General features: G+C 32.1%; 1 protein-coding gene across 1 annotated transcript in view; it reads left to right on the forward strand.

Annotated features, from left to right (window-relative positions):
* LOC127703204 (growth hormone secretagogue receptor type 1-like) overlaps positions 1-21,802 on the forward strand; it is a 67,916-nt gene that overhangs the window by 36,073 nt on the left and 10,041 nt on the right. The gene's annotated exons all lie outside the window — the stretch shown is intronic.

Consider the following 21,802-nt stretch of genomic DNA (forward strand, 5'->3'; position numbering starts at 1 on the left):
CAAACTTACATCATGATAAAAAAGACAATCAATTGTCAACAAAAGATTACACAGAAATCATGTTATTTAGATAAATCACTCAAGAAACAAGAGATGAATCTAGACAATCCGCTATCTAGAATAAGTATAGCAAAATTAACTTTTTAATCCTAATTTAACTTATAATCATTTTAATCAAAATGATAATCCCATTTGGTATCGTTTATCGCATAAAGACTGTCATGTCCCTGTCTATAAAATCTTTGCTATAGTCTTCTCATCACTACTTTGTTCTGACTGATTAATTGGTGACGGTTTGGGCGTTGTGTCAGCGCAAAAAGGGGTAGTCGCAACAAGAGAAAATATTTATTAAAATAGGATATTCACTTAGACAAGACATAGTCACAACAGGAAACTTTGTCATAAAATTATACTATTTATTGTCTCAGACTTATCCATTATTCAAAATCACATATTTTTTCTGAAAAAAAAAGACTGTTCAGCATTTCAAGGCAACGTTTAGACGGCGATTTATTGAATTAGGAGAATAATTTTCAATAAGATTTTTTTTTTAAAATACATTCATATATGTCTAAATTTGACCCTCAAATTATAATCAATTCATTATTTTGGTAGCTTAGCTAATAAAGGTCTTCGGTATATTTACTGATTTCTGATCACAAACAAAATTCGTTTAAAAAATTTTTATTAGTCTCTTTCTTTATTTCCCTGTTCTGATTTGAAGTTGAATTCGTTCCATAGAAAAGTAAGATTGTTCTGTTTATAACAACCAAACTTCTTGACAAAAGAGGCGGAATATACCAAAAGGATATTCACTCGCATAAGACTATGACAAACTGAAAACGCGATAGAAAAAAATCCCGAAAAACGAACAATAAAGACAAACAACAGTATACAGAACACAACATAGAATATTATAGATCCTCACCAAAAACCGTGAGTAATCACAGGTGCTCCGGTGTTTGCGATTTACAATCATCACCAAACATTTGAAAGCCATGAATGTGAGCTAGATTTTGCTACGAAACATATCTTTACGCATTAACAAAATTGATTTAAAAATGTAAAATGTGAGATAGTGTTTTTTGTCTGATTTCTTTATGAATTAATATAAAAAAAAATACTTATTTAAGAAACTAAAATGGTTATGTCAAATAGAGGTTCATTTGAGTATATATTTATGTTGTTTTCAAACAAAAACATATTTTCTATCGAAATTAAGTTCCATTTTAGACATAAAAATTTGTTTCCTGTGCTAGTTCATCATTAAACAACATTACGCACTTTAATGGGCTAATTATACAGCGAATTAAGATAATTAGTGATGAAATGACAGACTTCCTAATAACAGTCAGAGTATTTATCACGTATAGACATCAAGTTCAATGCGATCAAAACACGTGTCTTAAATAAACGTTTATTAAGTACACTGGCACTAAAAAGTTTATGGTAAGCAAAGAGAATAAGAAAGTGAAGCACACCATATTTTATACTGCCCTTAACTAGTTGATCATATCTATTGGGTGAATGCATGTAGTAATAACCTCGAAGTACGTTCACCACCAAGGGTACATGTATCGACCTTTAGGCAGCAAAAATAAAATGTAGCATATGAATATCTGCGCACACAACATGTTTTCTGTAAAAAACGCATAATGAAAATCAACTTTTTTGTCAGCCAGTCTTTAAAGTTTGTAGAACAACAAAGTTCCGCATTTCTTTAGATGAGGAAACGCCTTTCCATTTTTTATAGATGATTTTGCCCATATAATTCACTGAAGTAATCCTTTTTTCGTAAAGCATGAAATATAATTCACCACGAATATGAACATACAGATTATTACATTTATTATACCATAATTTTCCATATCAGTCCCAAAATTTTGCGTGCTATAAAATAATATTCTATAAACTGTAGATCATTTATATCCAAATCATATTACTCACCATAACAAATTCGACTCTAATTCAATGTGAAACTAAACTTTTAACTGAATGAAGAGTTATTGCTTGGGATGTTCATTGTTGGAAAACCATTTAAGCGTGTGTTTGTCTTTATGTGACTGTAATCATTTGTATAAGATTTTGCACTTCATTACACAGACGTTTACAATATACCCATGCTTTGTTCTAATGAAAGAATTGAAACGTTATATACATGTACGCCACAAGCAAGGCCTGATATGGACATTATCCTTGATCAACCTATTTTGACGTCAATAATTCGGCTTAATATCAATAATTAATCCCGGATTAGAAATAACTGTACAGTGCAATAGGGACTATACATTATCCTGTTGAACTTACTTTAAATAAAGCTAATACTAACAATGACCACTGCCCTTTCCTCGATCTTGATATCCATATCATTAACGGAAAGCTTAATACTAAAATATATGATAAAAGAGATGATTTTTCATTTCCTATCGTTAATTATCCATTTTTAGATGGTGACGTTCCCTTGTCACCATCTTACGGTGTTTATATATCTCAACTTGTACGATTCGCTCGTGTATGTAACAATGTTTTAGATTTTAACGAGAGAAATTTATGAATTACTGAAAAATTATTACACCAGGGTTTTCGATATCACAAACTAGTCAAAACATTTACTAAATTTTATCATCGGTATAAGGACATCATTCGTAAATATAGCTCAACATGCAGACTTCTTATACGTTCAGGTATTTCACATCCAATTTTTTATGGAAATATTCTTTATAAAGAACAAAAATGTCAGTATTCACCTCTGAAACTAAAAAAAACCTTTAACTAGACTTATTAAGAAGGGATATAGTTACGATACTGTTGTCAGGTCATTAAAGATTGCATATTTTGGCGTTAATATTGATTCACTTATAGGGTCTTTGCATCGGCACTAAACACATTTATTTAAAAACCAGTTGTTGGCATGACACGGGTTATGTTCTTCTCATATATGTTATGATGGTATGATACTAAACCCCTAACGGGAAGGATTGTGCCTGATATTCATATGATGAAGACATAATCTTTCAATCAGTTTAATTGAAGTCTGGAGCTGGCATGTCAGTTAACTGCTAGTGGTCTGTTGTTATTTATGTATTATTGTCATTTTGTTTATTTTCTTTGGTTACATCTTCTGACATCAGACTCGGACTTCTCTTGAACTGAATTTTAATGTGCGTATTGTTATGCGTTTACTTTACTACATTGGCTAGAGGTATAGGGGGAGGGTTGAGATCTCATAAACATGTTTAACCCCGCCGCATTTTTGCGCCTGTCCCAAGTCAGGAGCCTCTAGCCTTTGTTAGTCTTGTATTATTTTTAATTTTAGTTTCTTGTGTACAATTTGGAGTTTAGTATGGCGTTCATTATCACCGAACTAGTATATATATTTGTTTAGGGGCCAGCTGAAGGACGCCTCCGGGTGCGGGAATTTCTCGCTGCATTGAAGACCTGTTGGTGGCCTTCTGCTGTTGTCTGTTCTGTGGTCGGGTTGTTGTCTCTTTGACACATTCCCCATTTCCATTCTCAATTTTATTTTTTACAGAGTTTGTCTTTAGTGCCGTGTGGAGACAGTAGAGTGCCTCCCCGTGCTTCAGGTTTATGCTCTTATAATATACTAGATTATGGAGTGTGTGTCCGAGCGAGAACTTCTCTAGTTCATTACTTTAGGAATATTTATCAAAAAGTAGTATTTCAATATTCAGCCCCATTCTACTATTTAGTCAGACGTCAGTCGCTACCCTAATATACCCTTTCTTTTTTCGGGTAATTAATACGGATAGCGTTTGACATCTTTAGCCGAACAGATTTATCATTTTTACATAATTTAATTCATTGTATGCTGGTTCATATTCTGGACGCCAGTCTTTGCTCCTTTCTAATATAATTCACAAACAAAAAACAAATATGAAGCTTAGAAATGGAAAAATATTAAATACTAAACTCGTTCAAAGGGTATCTACACGTCTCAATCTTCAAAATCGCTTATCTAAAAATACTACCATCGCTAACATTTTTAACAATAAAAATCGTGGTTACCCTTCTATCGATAAGTGTCATGCCAAAAAATGACTTACATGTCCCCGTCTTTCCACCAACAATACGGTAAGGTCCACGTTTAATGGTCGCACATTTTCTTTAAATTTTGAAACTGATATTACTTGAAAAACAAACAGTATAATTTATTTACTCACATGAAACAAACCGGGATGCGGTATTGAGTACGTAGGTGAAACTGGACGATATTTATCTAAACGCACTCAAGAACATCTGTATCGTTTTAAAAGACCCAATAAATTCAAAAGTATCATTTATCAACACCTTAAGAAGCACAATCATCCTATTAAATATTTAGCAGTTCAACCTTTAGAAGTAGTAAATAAGCAGCCTGGTGAATCTCATTCAAAGTTTGTACGATCGCGGAAAATAATTGAATTAAATTGGATTAAAAAATTACAGACAGTCTACCCTCTCGGTCTTAATGATAATATCATGGGAATTGGTAATATATCAAGAACCGATTCTGTTAACATTTTGGATATAGTTTCTAAAACTGTTCGTAAAAACCGTTCTCATGGTCGTAGAAAAAATCGCAATAAAAGAAAATTTCGGACCAATCATACCAACTTCTGAAAGACCTAGTTTCTATTTCAAAAAACAACGGCAGACATTATCTGTTAACAAAGCTCTGTTCATTACCGGTTAATAAGTTAAATAAAATTTTAGAGGATTGCAACACAATTTCATATAGCAGTCCTAAGTATGAAATCGTTCAAATTATAATAGCATATTGTTATTCTAAACTGTTTCCCAAAATTGATCGCCCTGAAGTTCATAAAAAACAGTTTATTAAAATAAAGTATGTCAATAAAGGTTTTGATTTTGTAAATTTTGCCGGTATTTTTAACGACCATTCTGTTAAAGAACAAATTCCGGGATATTTTGATAATACTGAGCTCCCTCTTATTTGTTATATTTACAAGAAATCTACCCGGAAATTTGTGTTTAATTATAGCCAATTGTGTAAAGATGTTAATATCAGTGAAAATACACCTACTTCATGTAATTGCAGTAATTCCGAATACATTTATGGACCCATTTCCCATGTTATAACAGGAGATCTTAACATCGTTCAAGACCGAGAGTTAAAATCATTCCTCAGTAAAGGACCTAAATATCGTCCCCCGTCAATTATTAATTGGAATGAGTGTCGTAATATCATCCACGACTCACTCCATACTTACTGTTTGAAATGGATAAAACGGGAAAAAGCTGACAAAAAATCTTTGGACTCTTTTTTTAAATCAGTAATGAACATAGTTGATATACGTATTCAACATTTTAAAGAACATTTTACTCTTAACAATAACCACAATAAACCTATTTCTCGTATCAAACATAAACTAAAAGAACTAGCCAAGGAATTTGTTTTTGTCCCGGCCGATAAAGCTGCTAATAATATTATTATTGTTTGACGTAAATTTTACATTGAGGTTCTGAAAAAAGAAATCACCAATTCACCAACATTCCAACTGACTCCATTTTCAGAAAACGACATCTGTAACAAACATAAACTTTTAGCTACCGCTTTACAAGCAGAACCAAATACAATGAAAGTCCCAACTATGTATTGGCTTCCGAAGCTACACAAAACACCTTACAAATATAGATTCATTTCGTCTTCAAGCCATTGTTCCACTACTTAATTGTCTATTCTTCTTACCAGTACACTTGGTACAATCAAAAACCTGATAATAAATTGTTCAAATAAGGCCTTCGAAAATAGTGGAATTAATTACTTTTGGAGTGTCAAGAACTCGTTGGAAGTACTTGATAAATTGCATGCATATATTGGTGATTTTGAATCTGTTCAAAGTTTTGATTTTTCTACCCTATATACCACATTGCCTCACATTCTCATTAAGAAAAAATTCACACACCTAATTAAATGGGCATTTAAAAAGTCAGAATGTGAATATATATGTTCAAACTCTTTTAGGTCATTTTTTAGTAGCAATAAACAAAAAAACTATGTCAATTGGACATGCTTTGATACTATATATGCCCTTGAATTTTTACTAGATAACATTTTTTTTCGCTTTGGAGATTCCGTATATCGTCAGGTTATCGGAATTCCAATGGGGACTAACTGTGCACCACTTATTGCGGACCTTTTTTTGTATTGCTATGAGTTACAATTTATGACAAAAATCAGTAAAGACCCATCGAAACAACATCTGATACACAAATTTAATAATACTTTTAGATATTTGGATGATATTTTGGCTCTCAATAATGACGACTTCAGTATGTATACTAAAGAAATTTATCCTGTTGAACTTACTTTAAATAAAGCTAATACTAACAATGACCACTGCCCTTTCCTCGATCTTGATATCTATATCATTAACGGAAAGCTTAATACTAAAATATATGATAAAAGAGATGATTTTTCATTTCCTATCGTTAATTATCCATTTTTAGATGGTGACGTTCCCTTGTCACCATCTTACGGTGTTTATATATCTCAACTTGTACGATTCGCTCGTGTATGTAACAATGTTTTAGATTTTAACGAGAGAAATTTATGAATTACTGAAAAATTATTACACCAGGGTTTTCGATATCACAAACTAGTCAAAACATTTACTAAATTTTATCATCGGTATAAGGACATCATTCGTAAATATAGCTCAACATGCAGACTTCTTATACGTTCAGGTATTTCACATCCAATTTTTTATGGAAATATTCTTTATAAAGCACAAAAATGTCAGTATTCACCTCTGAAACTAACAAAACCTTTAAATAGACTTATTAAGAAGGGATATAGTTACGATACTGTTGTCAGGTCATTAAAGATTGCATATTTTGGCGTTAATATTGATTCACTTATAGGGTCTTTGCATCGGCACTAAACACATTTATTTAAAAACCAGTTGTTGGCATGACACGGGTTATGTTCTTCTCATATATGTTATGATGGTATGATACTAAACCCCTAACGGGAAGGATTGTGCCTGATATTCATATGATGAAGACATAATCTTTCAATCAGTTTAATTGAAGTCTGGAGCTGGCATGTCAGTTAACTGCTAGTGGTCTGTTGTTATTTATGTATTATTGTCATTTTGTTTATTTTCTTTGGTTACATCTTCTGACATCAGACTCGGACTTCTCTTGAACTGAATTTTAATGTGCGTATTGTTATGCGTTTACTTTACTACATTGGCTAGAGGTATAGGGGGAGGGTTGAGATCTCATAAACATGTTTAACCCCGCCGCATTTTTGCGCCTGTCCCAAGTCAGGAGCCTCTAGCCTTTGTTAGTCTTGTATTATTTTTAATTTTAGTTTCTTGTGTACAATTTGGAGTTTAGTATGGCGTTCATTATCACTGAACTAGTATATATATTTGTTTAGGGGCCAGCTGAAGGACGCCTCCGGGTGCGGGAATTTCTCGCTGCATTGAAGACCTGTTGGTGGCCTTCTGCTGTTGTCTGTTCTGTGGTCGGGTTGTTGTCTCTTTGACACATTCCCCATTTCCATTCTCAATTTTATATAATAACTGAAGGATTTCATACTAGATATGAGTATACATGTACTACATGTATCATGTTTATACTGAATAAACAACATTTATCCAAATATTTTACATTTATTTAAGTAAATTTCAATCCAGTAAAAGGTACTTGTTTTGTTCATTATTGAAGGTTATATGTTGACCTGTACATGCTGTTTATGTATACATCTTTGGTTGTCTATTTAGTAATCATACGACAATTCCCTATTTTTTATGGATGCAGGATTAGAATTTGTAACTGCCAATATATGAAAAAGGATGACCATATTTGACAGGGGCCGAAATTTTGACTTCCAACAGGCGTATTACAAAACCCCTCAAAGAGTTTTGAGAACAAACAATTTGTAACATTCTTTTCCTTTGGTCTACCGTAGATACGTATCTTACAGGCTATAATAACACATTCCCTTATTATCATAGTGGTTGTTATACTTTCCATATAAAAAGAATCCTATTTAAGATCCCAATTTAAGTCGAACGTGGCTGTGCATTACTGCGAGTATATCATGAACAACTTAATGGACAGTCCTTGTGAGTGGTAGGTGTCTTACCCCTCAGTCGGTGAAACTGAGTCTTATTTCTTTACTCCAGATGGATCGTTATCCCAGCCAAAATGAATACGATAGTAAATCATTAGAAGGACGTTTCATCACAAACCATGCCAATGTTAACCTACTAGATTGCTTTGAAAACGTCAAAAATCAATTGGAACTTCTTTTTGAGTAATCTAAACAATGATACTGATATAAAAACATATGTATCGGTAAGGTAGAGCAGCTTGCTTCCGGTGACCTAGCATACACTTTAGCGAATAGGGTCTCCAATTGTTTTTAAACAGCTCCTGATTAAATTAAAAAAAAACTTAACCATGAACTTGCAGTCTTTAGTTTCTATGTTGTGTTGTTTTTTGTTTACTGTTACTGTTTCTTGGTCTTTTTCTTTTTTTTTGCGAAGGCATTGTCAGTATATTTTCGACCTATGAGTTTGACTGTCCCTTTGGTATATTTCGCCTCTCTTGTACATGTAGTATCATGTTTTGCGGGAAATTTTAGATTGTACACATGATGATCAATGATTGTGTACCTTTTGTTTAATACTCGCACATAATACATGTAACGATTCACAAGATATTTCATTGACCAGCAAAATGTAATTTCATGTGTAATCTACACCTAGAAAACTACGTTTTAACGCGGTAACACTCGCATATAAAGAAAGCGCTTATCTTTCTGGAGGGCTGAAGTTTAAATCTGGTTTGTGTTGTTTTCTAATAATGTTTTGTAGACCTTTGTTTGCTTTTTCGTCTCTTCTTTGGGACATAGTGTTGATTTTATTCTTTATATTTTCTTGACATGCATTAATAAATAAAAATTATTAGAACCAGTAGTTACTTGAATTATAGTGATTTCATGCAACTTCATGTCATGTTTAAAGATAATGATATCCTACGTTTTCATGCTACAACAAAGATCGATACATGTACCCCTTGTGGTGAACTTATACCGAGATTAGTACTATCCGCCCAATGATGTGATAACGTAGGTAGAGGCAGCACAATATATGATCTGCTTCTCTTTTTTTCTTTGCTTTTCATTACTTTTAAGTGCCAGTGTACATAATAAACGTTTATTTTAGAAACGTGCTTTGTTCGCAATAGACTTGGTTTCTTTACGTAGAAAAAAACTGTTTCTCGGGAGTCTTCAATTTAAGTGCTTAAAAATGTTTAATGATGAACTAGCATTCGAAGGTTGATCAACATCAAAAATCAATTACGTGGAAAATGAAAGGGTAGTCATAGGTTTTCATTTCCTAATTTTATGTTTTGTTTTAGCAGAATACGCTTAAATTAGCTACATGACATACATAATTATATAAGAAGATTCATCGGATTGAATGGTTAACTTTACGTTCTAGGTAGAATACTGTAGTGTAGATAAACTTATCATATATACCAGGGTTACAATTGTGTACGCCAGACGCGCGTTTTGTCTACAAAAGACTCATCAGTAATGATCTAATAAAAGAATTCAATCGGACAAATAGGCGTTTTGTGAAATTCAAACACGTGTTTATGACAACGTTAATGAATGTGTTTCTTCGTAAAGCTACTTTAGTACCTACCATGACCGACGATATCGTCAAATGAAAGTATCCTTTTGGTGACAAATGAGGTTTGATTGATGTTTGTTGGTATTGTGCCGTGTCTACATTAGTTTGATTTCAAAATGATATATACCCCGTCTATCAAGTTAAAATGCATAAGCGTCTATGTTTGTCCCCAAAAAATAGGTCAGAGTACTATCAGCGTCATTTGTTATTGTGAAAAAATAATATGATCACGTAGGTAGAGGCAGTATAAAATATGGTCTGCTTCTTTCTTTATTTTTATTTGCTTTCCATAACTTTGAAGTGCCAGTGTACTTAATAAACGTTTATTTAAGAAACGTGTTTTGTTCGCAATAAGCTTGGTTTCTTTACATAAAAAAATAATCTAACTGCTCTAGGGAGTCTGCAATTTAAGTGCTTAATACTGTTTAATGATAAATTAGCATCAACAACAAATTATGTTTACATTGAATTAACAGTTCCTTAAACGAATTTTATCTGACATTAATTACTTCACAAAACACAGTATATACGGAATAATGTTTTATTAGAGATATTGGTATTAATGAATAGTTCACATCTTCTTATTCTATACTGGTCTGAAATAAAGTCAGTGTAAATTGACCCTTTCTTTCGTATTTTGCCTTTTTTTAATCCAATATAGAAATAGTGTTAATAGTTATAAAACAAGGAGTTGTAATATGATTTCCAATGAGATAACTCTCCAACAAAGTCAAAATGAAGGTAACAAAATGTAATTTTTAATATCACGTTCCGCCCAGGACGAACAAAAAGAGTATCTTTTAAATTATATTCCTTATGGTTGCTTTTTTCGGTATAAAAATCTTATGGGAAATAAATATCATCCACAATCATCGTTTTCTGCAAAACATGTTTCATTCGAAGATTGATCATAACAAAAATCAATATCGTGGAAAGTAATAGGGTGGTCATAGGTTTTCATTTCCTAAATTTATGTTTTGTTTTAGCAGAATACACTTTGATTAGCTACACGACATACATAATTATATAAGTAGATGAATCGGATTGAATGGTTAACTTTACGTTCTTGGTAAAATGCTGTAGATAAGCTCATCATAATTATCAGGATTACAATTGAGTACGCCAGACGTGCGTTTCGTCTACAAAACACTCATCAGTGACGATCTAATAAAAGAAATCAAACGGCCAAATAGGCGTTTTGACAACGTTAATGAATTTGTTCCTTCGTTAAGCTACTTTAGTACCTACCATGACCGAAACATCGTCGATGTGATATATGCGATTTCTTCAGAAAATGAATGTTAAATGTATTCACCACTTTCTCACGATTCGAATGAAAGTTGTCTTTTGGTAACAAATACATTTTGACTGATGTTTGTTTGTATAGTGCCGTGTCGCCATTGGTTTGATTTCACAATGATATATACCCCATCTATTAAGTTGAAATGCGGGTGCATCTATGTTTGTACCCAATAGATAGGTCATACTAGTACCAGCGTCATTTGTTATTGTACAAAACATTCAAACAATGTTGAATATTAAGAACAAATGTGAATTGGTTGATAAGTCCTGACTAGAACAAATGAAGGAAGCAAATGTTTCTTTTTCTACTGAAAATTTATATGGTGATAAAAACCATTATATACAATGTATTTCCTGAGTAATTTTTAAGAACATCATGAAAAACAATTTTATGCTGTCCAGGTTGCTTTACGTAATTTTTTCACCATCATTACATGATTGTTGAAAATTTTTGTGTTTATCAATAACGTAGACCGTATTTTCATAAATAATCTAATTCGAAGGATAATCAAAGGAAATTTAAAACAATCTTTTCTTTATTATTTGATAATCAAGACATGACCAGAATTTCTACTTTTCACTATTGCCTCGACAATCACTGAAAGTACATCATTTGTCGAAAAGTGCATTTGGTGCTGTAACATTGGTGCCTTTAATGCTGTTATTTTTAGGAGGGTGTCATTGACTTGTTTAAATGTCCATATTCCTAGTACATTAAATATGATTATGTATCTTAAGTCTGGTTGTTTATAGCTGAACGTTTACTGAACAGAATATCAATCAGTTGTAATCTGGAAAAATTGTCAACGGTTATCCGGTTTCATTTCAAACCTCACTGTATCCGACGACCTAATCGGCCTAGGAAGATCAGTTTGGATTTCGGATTTAACATTGTTGCTACTATCTTCAATTAATCTTGTAAACTGTCATCAGAAAAACATCAATAAAAAATGATATAGTGATCATTATATACTACAAATTGGTTGAGGTCGCAGGTGAAAAGAGTTGGGCACTGACAAATGCATTAAACTTCATGATAGATTTAGAAATCAATGTCCGTACATACTAGCTATTCTGGGGAAGAGATATCTTGAAATAATTCTAAATGAAAAAGTGATTATCAAGTGTGATAGTCCTGATTTTGTACAATAATTTCGATTGAAACCCCGCCTTCCATTTACGACCTGTATTAATGTGTGTTCAGGTTCAAGACTGGTCGTTAGTTGTACCAATCTCTGTAAAACGAACCCCCTTCTTGTTTTATCGACTTAATAATCACTTGGACAATACCGCTGCTGATAGACTGATAGTCCCTGATATATTTTAAACTTTTAGGGATTTGGTTATGATGCCAAATCTTTGATTGTCTCTGTTAATTCATATACAACTTTTTGTCAGCTCAAATAAGAGCGGTATATATTGTAAATAAAAATGAATTTCATAACAGTGTGGACATGGACACCTGATATTAAGATGATATCGTGTCGGTCACTGGCTGTCGACAACAAAGACTTCACGCAATTACAGTATGTCAGGGGCCTCTCAACGGGGATATGCATAATTACTATTTTACACATGAAGTTTATAGGAATTTGTTTTGAATATATCTATATACTCACAGCAAAAAGTTTCTTTTGAAAGAATGAGTATATTCAGAGGTGATATCACCAAGTAATCGAGAGGATAAAGTAAGAAAAATTCTTATCTGGCAATAAGTGAAAATTTAAGTAGTCCACAACGCATTGTAAATCAATCAGTGGATTGGTCAATCGCTAAAATAAAAAAAAAATTCTTAATTTGTAAGCAAACACTAATACATGCATTGACGGGGGTATAACTATGCTAAATAATACATGTCCGTATAAGGAAATGTGCCCGACCTGTTAAATGAAGCTGTTCTGTTGATTTGAAAAACGAATAGACGGATCACAGGGATTTAATTTACAATTGTACTTATTTTTTTTTTAATTTGTGTTTCAGTATCTATCCATGAATTAAATATGTTCACAATACCTGTTATGATAGAATAATTAAACCAGTGCACCCAGTTTAAAGGTCATTATGACACTGTTACTGTTATGTTGACATAATAACCAGTATAACTATCTCGTGTTACAGTTGACCAGTTTAGTCTTGTGCACATGATTTATTATTCCAAAACAGATGTATTTTGAACATATCATTAAATTCATGGATATATAATGAACACAGAAACCGAAAAAGAAGTGAGTACAACTTCAAATTGTAAGGGGCCGACCATTCCTGATTCAGTTTAAACAAGGTAAAGGGTGGCTTTGCAAGAGACTTTTGAAATCAGCATGAATAAAATTGCAAATAAACGTTTATGCAGAATTGTCTCAAATATGCGTCCTCAAATAAAAAAAAATAGTTGAGTAGGACCAAATTCATTGAAATTATTTGATTAATTTGTAGTAAAAGAATATAGATCCCGTAACTTTTGTTTTACGTGTTCAGGTAAGACAAAATCTTAAATAAATATCAATGTTCCCACAAAAGCTACTCTGACTCCAATCAACGTAAATTTTGCACACAAGACCGGATTCATATGCTTCTTGGTGTTTTCACGAGTTATTTTTTGTTAGAATGATATTCAAATGTTCACGAACATCTGTTCGTTGGAGTCTTCGATGGGAATTTAAATTTGTCCCGTCCAAAAATTATACATTCCACAGGACATAAATAATTTTTTATGAAGGTCCGGGGTTCTTATTTCCAACAAAAATAATCTTAGTATGGAAGCTGATCGCAGGTTTTTCTACATCAACTCGTACGAATAAATGTGTTCTATTTTTTTAAGGAGCCACAGAACTTTTGTGCAAGAAAAAAACATAACTTTTTTTTTCTCGATTACTTCACCTCTGAATATACTCATTCTGTCAAAAGAAACTTTGTTATGAGTATATAAATATACTAAAACTTTTATTTTATGAATGGACATGTGTAAAGATAGTAATTATGTATATCCCCATTGAGAGGCCCCTGGCGTACTGTAATTGCGTGAAGTCTTTGTTGTCGACAGCCAGTGATACACACGATAACATTTAATTACCATGTGTCCATGTCCACACTGTTATGAAACTCATTCTATATCCAGATATGTTTTTGGTTAATGTGTCGTTAGTTTGTAGCCTCAATAATGTATATCCCACATCTTTTAATCAAATGCATAATAAATATCTGGTGCTCTTTTCTTAAAGTTTTAAGCTAAAAAAAAAAGAAGCCAGTATTTTTGGAAGTGTCAAATGCTTAATATTTGATGCTCTTTTTCTAAAAAAAAACAACGACAAAATGTGATCGTTAATTATACTGAAATTATCATGACTCTTTTCTTGTAACAGTTTTTGTGAAATGAGTCGCTGTATTGTAAACAACCGATAAGTCATGGTAGTATTATAATTTGTTCAATACATACATATGTAAATTATTTGATATATATTCAATAGAACAAATATAAGAAACCAATATTTTTCTGTCACCTAAATGTCAGTCCTAACGACAAATTTCTATGGTGATGAAAGCTGTTTATTTACAATATGTTTCTAATTACTGTTTAAGAACATTATGAGATGTCATTTCATGGTCTTCAGATCGCTTTAAGTATTTCTTCGTCGTTATAAGAAGATTGTTGAAAACTTCTGTGTTACCCAGTCACGTTTACTTAACGTTATGTTCATTTATAAATTCACTCCATGGAAAATACAGCGAAATTTAAAGCAAACTTTACTTTATAATTATAGTATCAAGACATGACCAGATTTCATAATTAACACAATTATAGCATCGGATATAACTGTCGATACAATATTTGTCGAAATACTAGTGCACTTAAATTGGAACTGTTAAGTGTTGTTATTGCAGGATGGTGTCATCGAAATGTTCAAAATCCACATTTTTTTTTGTACTTATAATTAAAAACGATTCTGTAGCTTCATTCTGATTGGTTTATAGATGAACGTTTTCAAAACAGCATAGCCTGGAAAATAAGTCAATTGTTATCGTGTTTGCTTTCAAACCTACATGTTAGCCGCGGCCCTATTATTATCAAACATTTATTATTGATATTATAAGATTATTTCCAAATGTTAAATTACCAAGAAAAAAACATGCCATTTAAGGACTAGTCCCTACTGTAGCTGTATCAAAGGACAGTCTATTTATATTAAACCTAATGACATTACAATAAGTTGATCAAGGATTCTATCCATATCAGGCCTTGCTTGTGGTGTATATAACGTTTCCATTCTCTCATCAGAACAAGGGATGGTTAAATTGGAAACGTCTGTGTGGAGCATTGCAAAATCTTATACAAATGATTAAAGCTATATTCAAGTAAACTCAAGCTTAAATTATTCTTCACCAATGCACATGCCAAGCAATAAATCTACATTCAGTTAAAAATTTAGTTTCAAATTGAATATATAATGTCGTATTTGTCATCGTGAGTAAAATTGATTTGGAAATATATGATAGAGCTTATAGAGGATTATTTTATACAGCACGCAATATTATGGGACTGATATGGAAAATTAAATGTAATAATCTGAATGTTTATATCACTGGTAAACTATATTACATGCTTTAGGAATTAAAGATAACTGTACAGTGAATGACACTTGCAAAACTCATCTTTATAAAAAATGGAAAGGTGTTGAAAGAAAAAAACTGTGTTGTACATGTACTACAAACTTCAAAGGCTGCCTAACAAAAAGGTTGATCGAGACTGTGTATCTTTTACAGAAAACATGTCGTGTGCATATATATTGATATCATTCGTTTTATAATGCCACCTAAAGGTTAATATATGTACCACTGGTGGTGAACTAACCCCGAGGTTAGTAATATTCGCCCGAAAAATATGATCACGTAGGAAGGGGCAGTATAAAATATGGTATGGTTCTCTTTATTTGCTGTCTTTACTACCTCCGATAACATTTTAATTGTCAGTGTACGAAATAGACATTTATTTCAGAAACGCGTTTTCTTCGCAATAAACTTGGTTTCTTTCCGTAAATAATACTCTAACTGTTTTGAGGAGGTATATAATTTAAGTGCTTAATGTTGTTTAATGATGAACTAGCATCACAAACAAATTATCATGTCAAAGCAAGCGTTAAAATTTCAATAAATGCTAACTATATATACCCCTTATTTTGACATGTACACTTATTTTAAATCCTTAAATATTTTTTTTTTATCTGACATTATTTACTTGACAAAACACAGTACTAGTATATACGGAATAGAGTTTTATGATAGATGTTGGTATTCGCGAAGTTAAGATAGAAATTGCAGTGTTAATCTGGATCCCCCTGTTACTGGACTTCCCAGGAAAATTAGTCAGTAAACAAATACTATATGTTAATTTTTAGTGTCTCACTTTATTTCATTCATATTATTAATATATTTCAAAATCAGTTGTGGCTTCGTACCATATGTTCGTATCAAAATCGTTCTACTGACCGGTTTTGAATTGCTTTTTCTTGTATCGAAAGATCATAAACTCGTTTTTACTCATAATCAAAAATCCAATACTAGTATTTGATTCAAAAGATTTAATTCATATTTATTAACATTTTGTAATAAAATCAATTTTCAATCCCAATTAACTTGCTTCGATCAAAAGGAATGTCCAAAATCAGGATTATGACACTTAATCAACATTACTTTTCCAGGGAGAAATATTTATGATATGTCGTCCTATGAGTAGCCTGTATATGGTCATTGTTATTTTTCTTCTTGCATTATGTTATTTGCTGTTCCGCAATTCTTTACGCCTGTGACCTCAACGCATTTGTACTTGCAAAAGGATGGTAAATCATAAACAAAAACGAGACTAAAGATATACAATAATCCGTTTATAACTTGTAATTGATGTATTCCTTAAGACAGTATATGAATTTTACGTATGAGTTCTGGTCATGTCCTGATACTCAGATCATAAAGAACAGTTTGCTTTAAATTTCGCTGCATTTTCCTTGGAATGAATTAATAAATGAACTTAAAGTTAACGTTACTTGGAAACACACAAGTTTTCAACAATTATCTAATAACGATGAAGAAATACTTAAAGCGATCTGAAGATCATGAGAGGACATTTCATGTCCTTAACAAGTGACAAGGAAACACATTGTAAACAGCTTGTATCCCCATAGGAATTGGTATTTAGGTGAAAGAAAAATATTGGTTTCCTGAACATTTTCTATTGAGTTCATATCAAACAATTTGCATTTGAATGTATTGAACAAATTATAAGGGTTGTACAATGATAATGGGGTTAGTACTACTATGACTTATCCTTTGTTTACAAGTACAGCGACTCATTTCACAATAACTCTTACTAGAAAAAAGTCATGAACATTTCAGTATAAATAACGATCAAATTTTGTCGTTGGTTTTTTTTTAGAAAAGGAGCACCAAATATTTATGCATTTGACACTTCCAAAAATACTGGCTTCTTTTTTTTTTTAACTTAAAAATAGAAAAAGATTAACGTAAACTGACGGAAAATTAGTTTTAAATCTAGTTTTGCTTTTTACGGCGGTTTATGGGGCTTACACATTACTAATTTCTACAAAAATGTATATCATATATGTACAACACATATTACCATAAAACTTAAAACGGAAACTTGTTAAAATTGTTTCTATAAAACATAAAGTTTCAGAAAATCCCCCAAATTCCATATACTACTAGTTTTTGCAATTTTTAATTATAAATGTTTGTCAAGAAAATAGAAAGAAGACAATCAACACCAAAAGAAGAGATGAAAAGCAAAAAAAAAGTCCACAAAACATTAACAGAAATCAACACAAACCCAATTTAAACTTCAGTACTACAGAAAGATAGTTTCGTTCTTCGCGAGTGCACCCTCATTAAAAAATTGTTTTGTAAGTTTATATTACAAAACTTTGCAACATTTCACTGGTAAATGAAATATTGTTAGAGAAACGTCATATATATAATGTGTGAAAAATAAACAATAAATGCACCATCAACTTGTATACAATTCAAATGTGCCCTCAAAACGCCAGTTATTATGTTACAAGTGCATGAGTCTCAAAAGATCTGTTTGAAACAATATTGACTTGGTTTTTCCCAAAGAGGAGAAAGACCCATACCCCTCTCCCCCCTCCCCCCATGCAAGTGGTGTCTACTTCGTTGTGCGTTGTGTATACTTAGTTAAATACCCTCACGTTTGGCCTGATAAGGGACATTAAATATGACTTTTTGTGTAAGGATCACACTATTTTCACTATGCAAATGAGGATATGTTAATGATATCCAATGAGACAACTAGCAACCGAAGACCAAAGGACAAGGACGTACACAACTGCATGTTTTGAAAACCTTGTAATACTCTTAGCGGGGTCGTTGGAAGTCAAAATGTCTGCCCCTGTCTAACCTGCATATAGTTACCCTTTTTCATACGTTGGCAGTGAAATAATTACAACTCTGCATCCATTAAAAAAAATGTGGTATGGTAACCAATGAGACAACTATTCCCCAAAGACCAAAGGACAAGGATGTAAACAGATACAAGTCACCATATGACCTTCAACAATTAACAAAATCCATACCTTACAGAAAGTTAGAAATTGCCAAATGATAACGAAATATGAAACAATACAAGAGCTAAAATCAACGGCCTGATTGATTTAAGCTAACAAAATTAAACGAAAAACAGTTATGGAAGACAACAACCATAACAAATTGAACTGCACTTTACTTCTCTAAATGTTCAATATTTGGATAAATGTTGTTTATACAAAATAAACATGTTGATACATTTTCAATTACATGTCGTATGCAGTCCTTTAGTTTTCACATGCATAAACTGATTAACTAATTAAAAGCATGGACAATATTTATCGAAAAGTGCAACTGGTGCATTTAAATTGGTACTGTTTTTGTTATAACAAGATGGTGTCATTGAACTGTTGAATCAGAATTCTTTGTACTTTTAATTAAACACAATTCTGTAGCTTCATCCTGATTGGTTTACAGATGACTGTTTTCAAAACAGCATAGCCTAGAAAAATCAGTCAACATATATCTTGCTTCCATTCAAACCTACCTATTGACCGCGGCACTATTGGCCTTGAAAAAGTAATTTGGTGTTCGAAATAACCACCATTGCCAATGTCTCTAATCTATAACTATATACTGCCTTGTTCATACATCAATTACTTATTTTGAATGGATTATGGTATATCTTTCGCCTTTCTTTTGTTTTTGATTTATCATCGTTTTGCAAGTACAAATGCTTAAGGTCGAAAGCGAAAAGAATTGCGGAACAGCCAATAACATAATGATAGTATAAAAAAAACAATGTCCATATACAGACTTCTCAAGGGATAATATAACCTGGAATAGTTCTCCCTGAATAAAAGTGCTAATTAAGTGTTATGGTCCTGCTTTGGGACATCCCTGTAGTTCAAATTTCATCATATGTCTGTGTTTGTGATATAGAGCATGTACAATTAATTTGTCAAACATTGTATACATCCTATAAGCTGTACTTGCTTTTAGAATAAAGTATTATTATTATTTGATTGAAGCAAGTGTGTTGGGATTGAAAATTCATTTTATTACAAAATGTATATAAATTTGAAATAAATCTTGTCAATCAAATAATGAACTTTTAATTAGGAGTAAACACAAATTGAAGTTCTAACATTATTTTACGAAGAGATCTGTCAAAATGAAATTTTCGTGTTAACAAATCATTAAATGATTAGAAAAAGAAAAATTCAAACCAAATAGAACGATTTTGATCCGAAATATGTGATACGAAACCATAACTAATTTTACAATATATTAATAATACTAATGAATGAAATAACGTATGACATTGTAAAGAGTATAACAAAATTCCGAACTCCAATGAAAATTCAAAAAGGGGGAATCAATAAAAACTGACAAAATCAAACGCTATCAACTAACGGAACATATAAACATATTGTATATTTCCTTACTGACCTAGAAGTCTAGTATTTCATAACAGGCCAGGGGCATCCAGATTAACGCTGAAATCAGGGGAAAATGTTGTGCAATAGATTTTGCTACAAAACATATTTTTACGCATTCACATAAAATATTGGGAAAATTTGCATGACTGCATTGACGTGAGTTCGTGTTTTCTACCTTAAATTCACAAATACCAATATCTTTTATAAAACATTATTCCGTATATACTGTGTTTTGTCAAGCAATTCGTGTCATATAAAATTTCTTATTTAAGGAGCTGACAATTCAATTTAGAAAAGTGGTACATGTCAAAATAAGGGGTATATGTAGTTTGCATTTAATAAAATTAAACGCTTGCTTTGACATCATAATTTTTTTGTGATGCTAGTACAGTAAGCACTTAAATTACAATCTTCCTAGAAACATCTAGAGTAGTTTATACGGAAAGAAACCAAACCAAGTAAATTGCGAAGAAAACGCACTTCTTAAACAACACTGACACTTAAAAGTTAAGGAAAGCAAAGAGAGAAAACAAAGAGAAGCAGATTGTATTGCATTAGTGCCCCTACCTAAGTGGTTATGAGCAATTAATACTAACCTCCGATTAAATTCACCACCAGGGATACATGCGTTGACCTGTAACTAGCATTATAAAACGTAGGATATCAATATCTATGCACACGACATGATTTCTGTAAAAGACGCACAATCTTAATAAAACTGTTGTTAGGCAGCTTTTGAAGAAAGAAGTTCATGTACAACAATGTTTCTTTCCATCTTTAAAGTATTAAACACCGTTCTATTTTCATATAGATGGTTTTTGGCCATGTGATTCACTGAACAGTAATCTTTTGTTACTAAAGGTTGCACTTTGTAAATACAGCTGTTTCTCAAACCACGCCTTTGGTGAGATATATAATATTCATAGATGATTAATTCTGTTTACGTACTGGTTCCCAGATATGATCTCTATATTTCATCTCGTAGAGACATAACTTGGGAATGTTACCAGTAAATATACATATGCATATCGGTCAAATTGAAATCTGTGGAAACCATAAAGTCAAGGTAGGGGTAGTAAAGAATTTTAGTGTAAGTTTAAACTCTTAGAAGTTCGGGTCATATAAACGTTGAAAATGTGCCGCACAGCCCTATATTTTGACCTTTAATAATATAGTAGTACATATGAACTTTTCATTCTAGGATATACTTTTTTTTCAAAACTTCATAGTAAAAGTGGTACAGTTTTAGCCGTAGAGGGAGTTCCTATGGGAATTTACATTGTCGATATTTACAGAAATGCAACCTATAGCATGTCATATAGTTTACCAGTGATATGAACATACTGATTATTACATTTTATTTTCCATATCAGTTCCAAAATTTATCGTGTTGTACTAGAGACTGATCTTCTATAAACTCTATCATATATTTCCAAAGTAATCTTACTCACCATGACAAATACGACGATATATTAATATTGAAACTAAACATTTAACTGAATGTAGATTTATTGCTTGGAATGTTCATTGGTGAAGAATAATTTTAGCTTGTGTTTGACTTCATATAGCTTTAATCATTTGTATAAGATTTTGCACTGCATCACACAGACGTTAAAAATTCACCATTCCCTTGTTCTAACGAAAGAATGGAAACGTTTTATACGCCACAAGCACGGACCGATATGGATATTACCCTTGATCAACTTATTGTTACGTCATTAATTAGCCTTGATATAGATAACCAATCATTTGATACAACTGCAGTAGGGACTAGTCCTGACATAGCATATTTCTTCTCGGTAATTTCGCATATGTTTGTAGGCAAAATAATCT

This window comes from Mytilus californianus, unplaced genomic scaffold (genome assembly GCF_021869535.1).
Source record: "Mytilus californianus isolate M0D057914Y unplaced genomic scaffold, xbMytCali1.0.p SCAF_5, whole genome shotgun sequence".
NCBI classification, from domain to species: domain Eukaryota; kingdom Metazoa; phylum Mollusca; class Bivalvia; order Mytilida; family Mytilidae; genus Mytilus; species Mytilus californianus.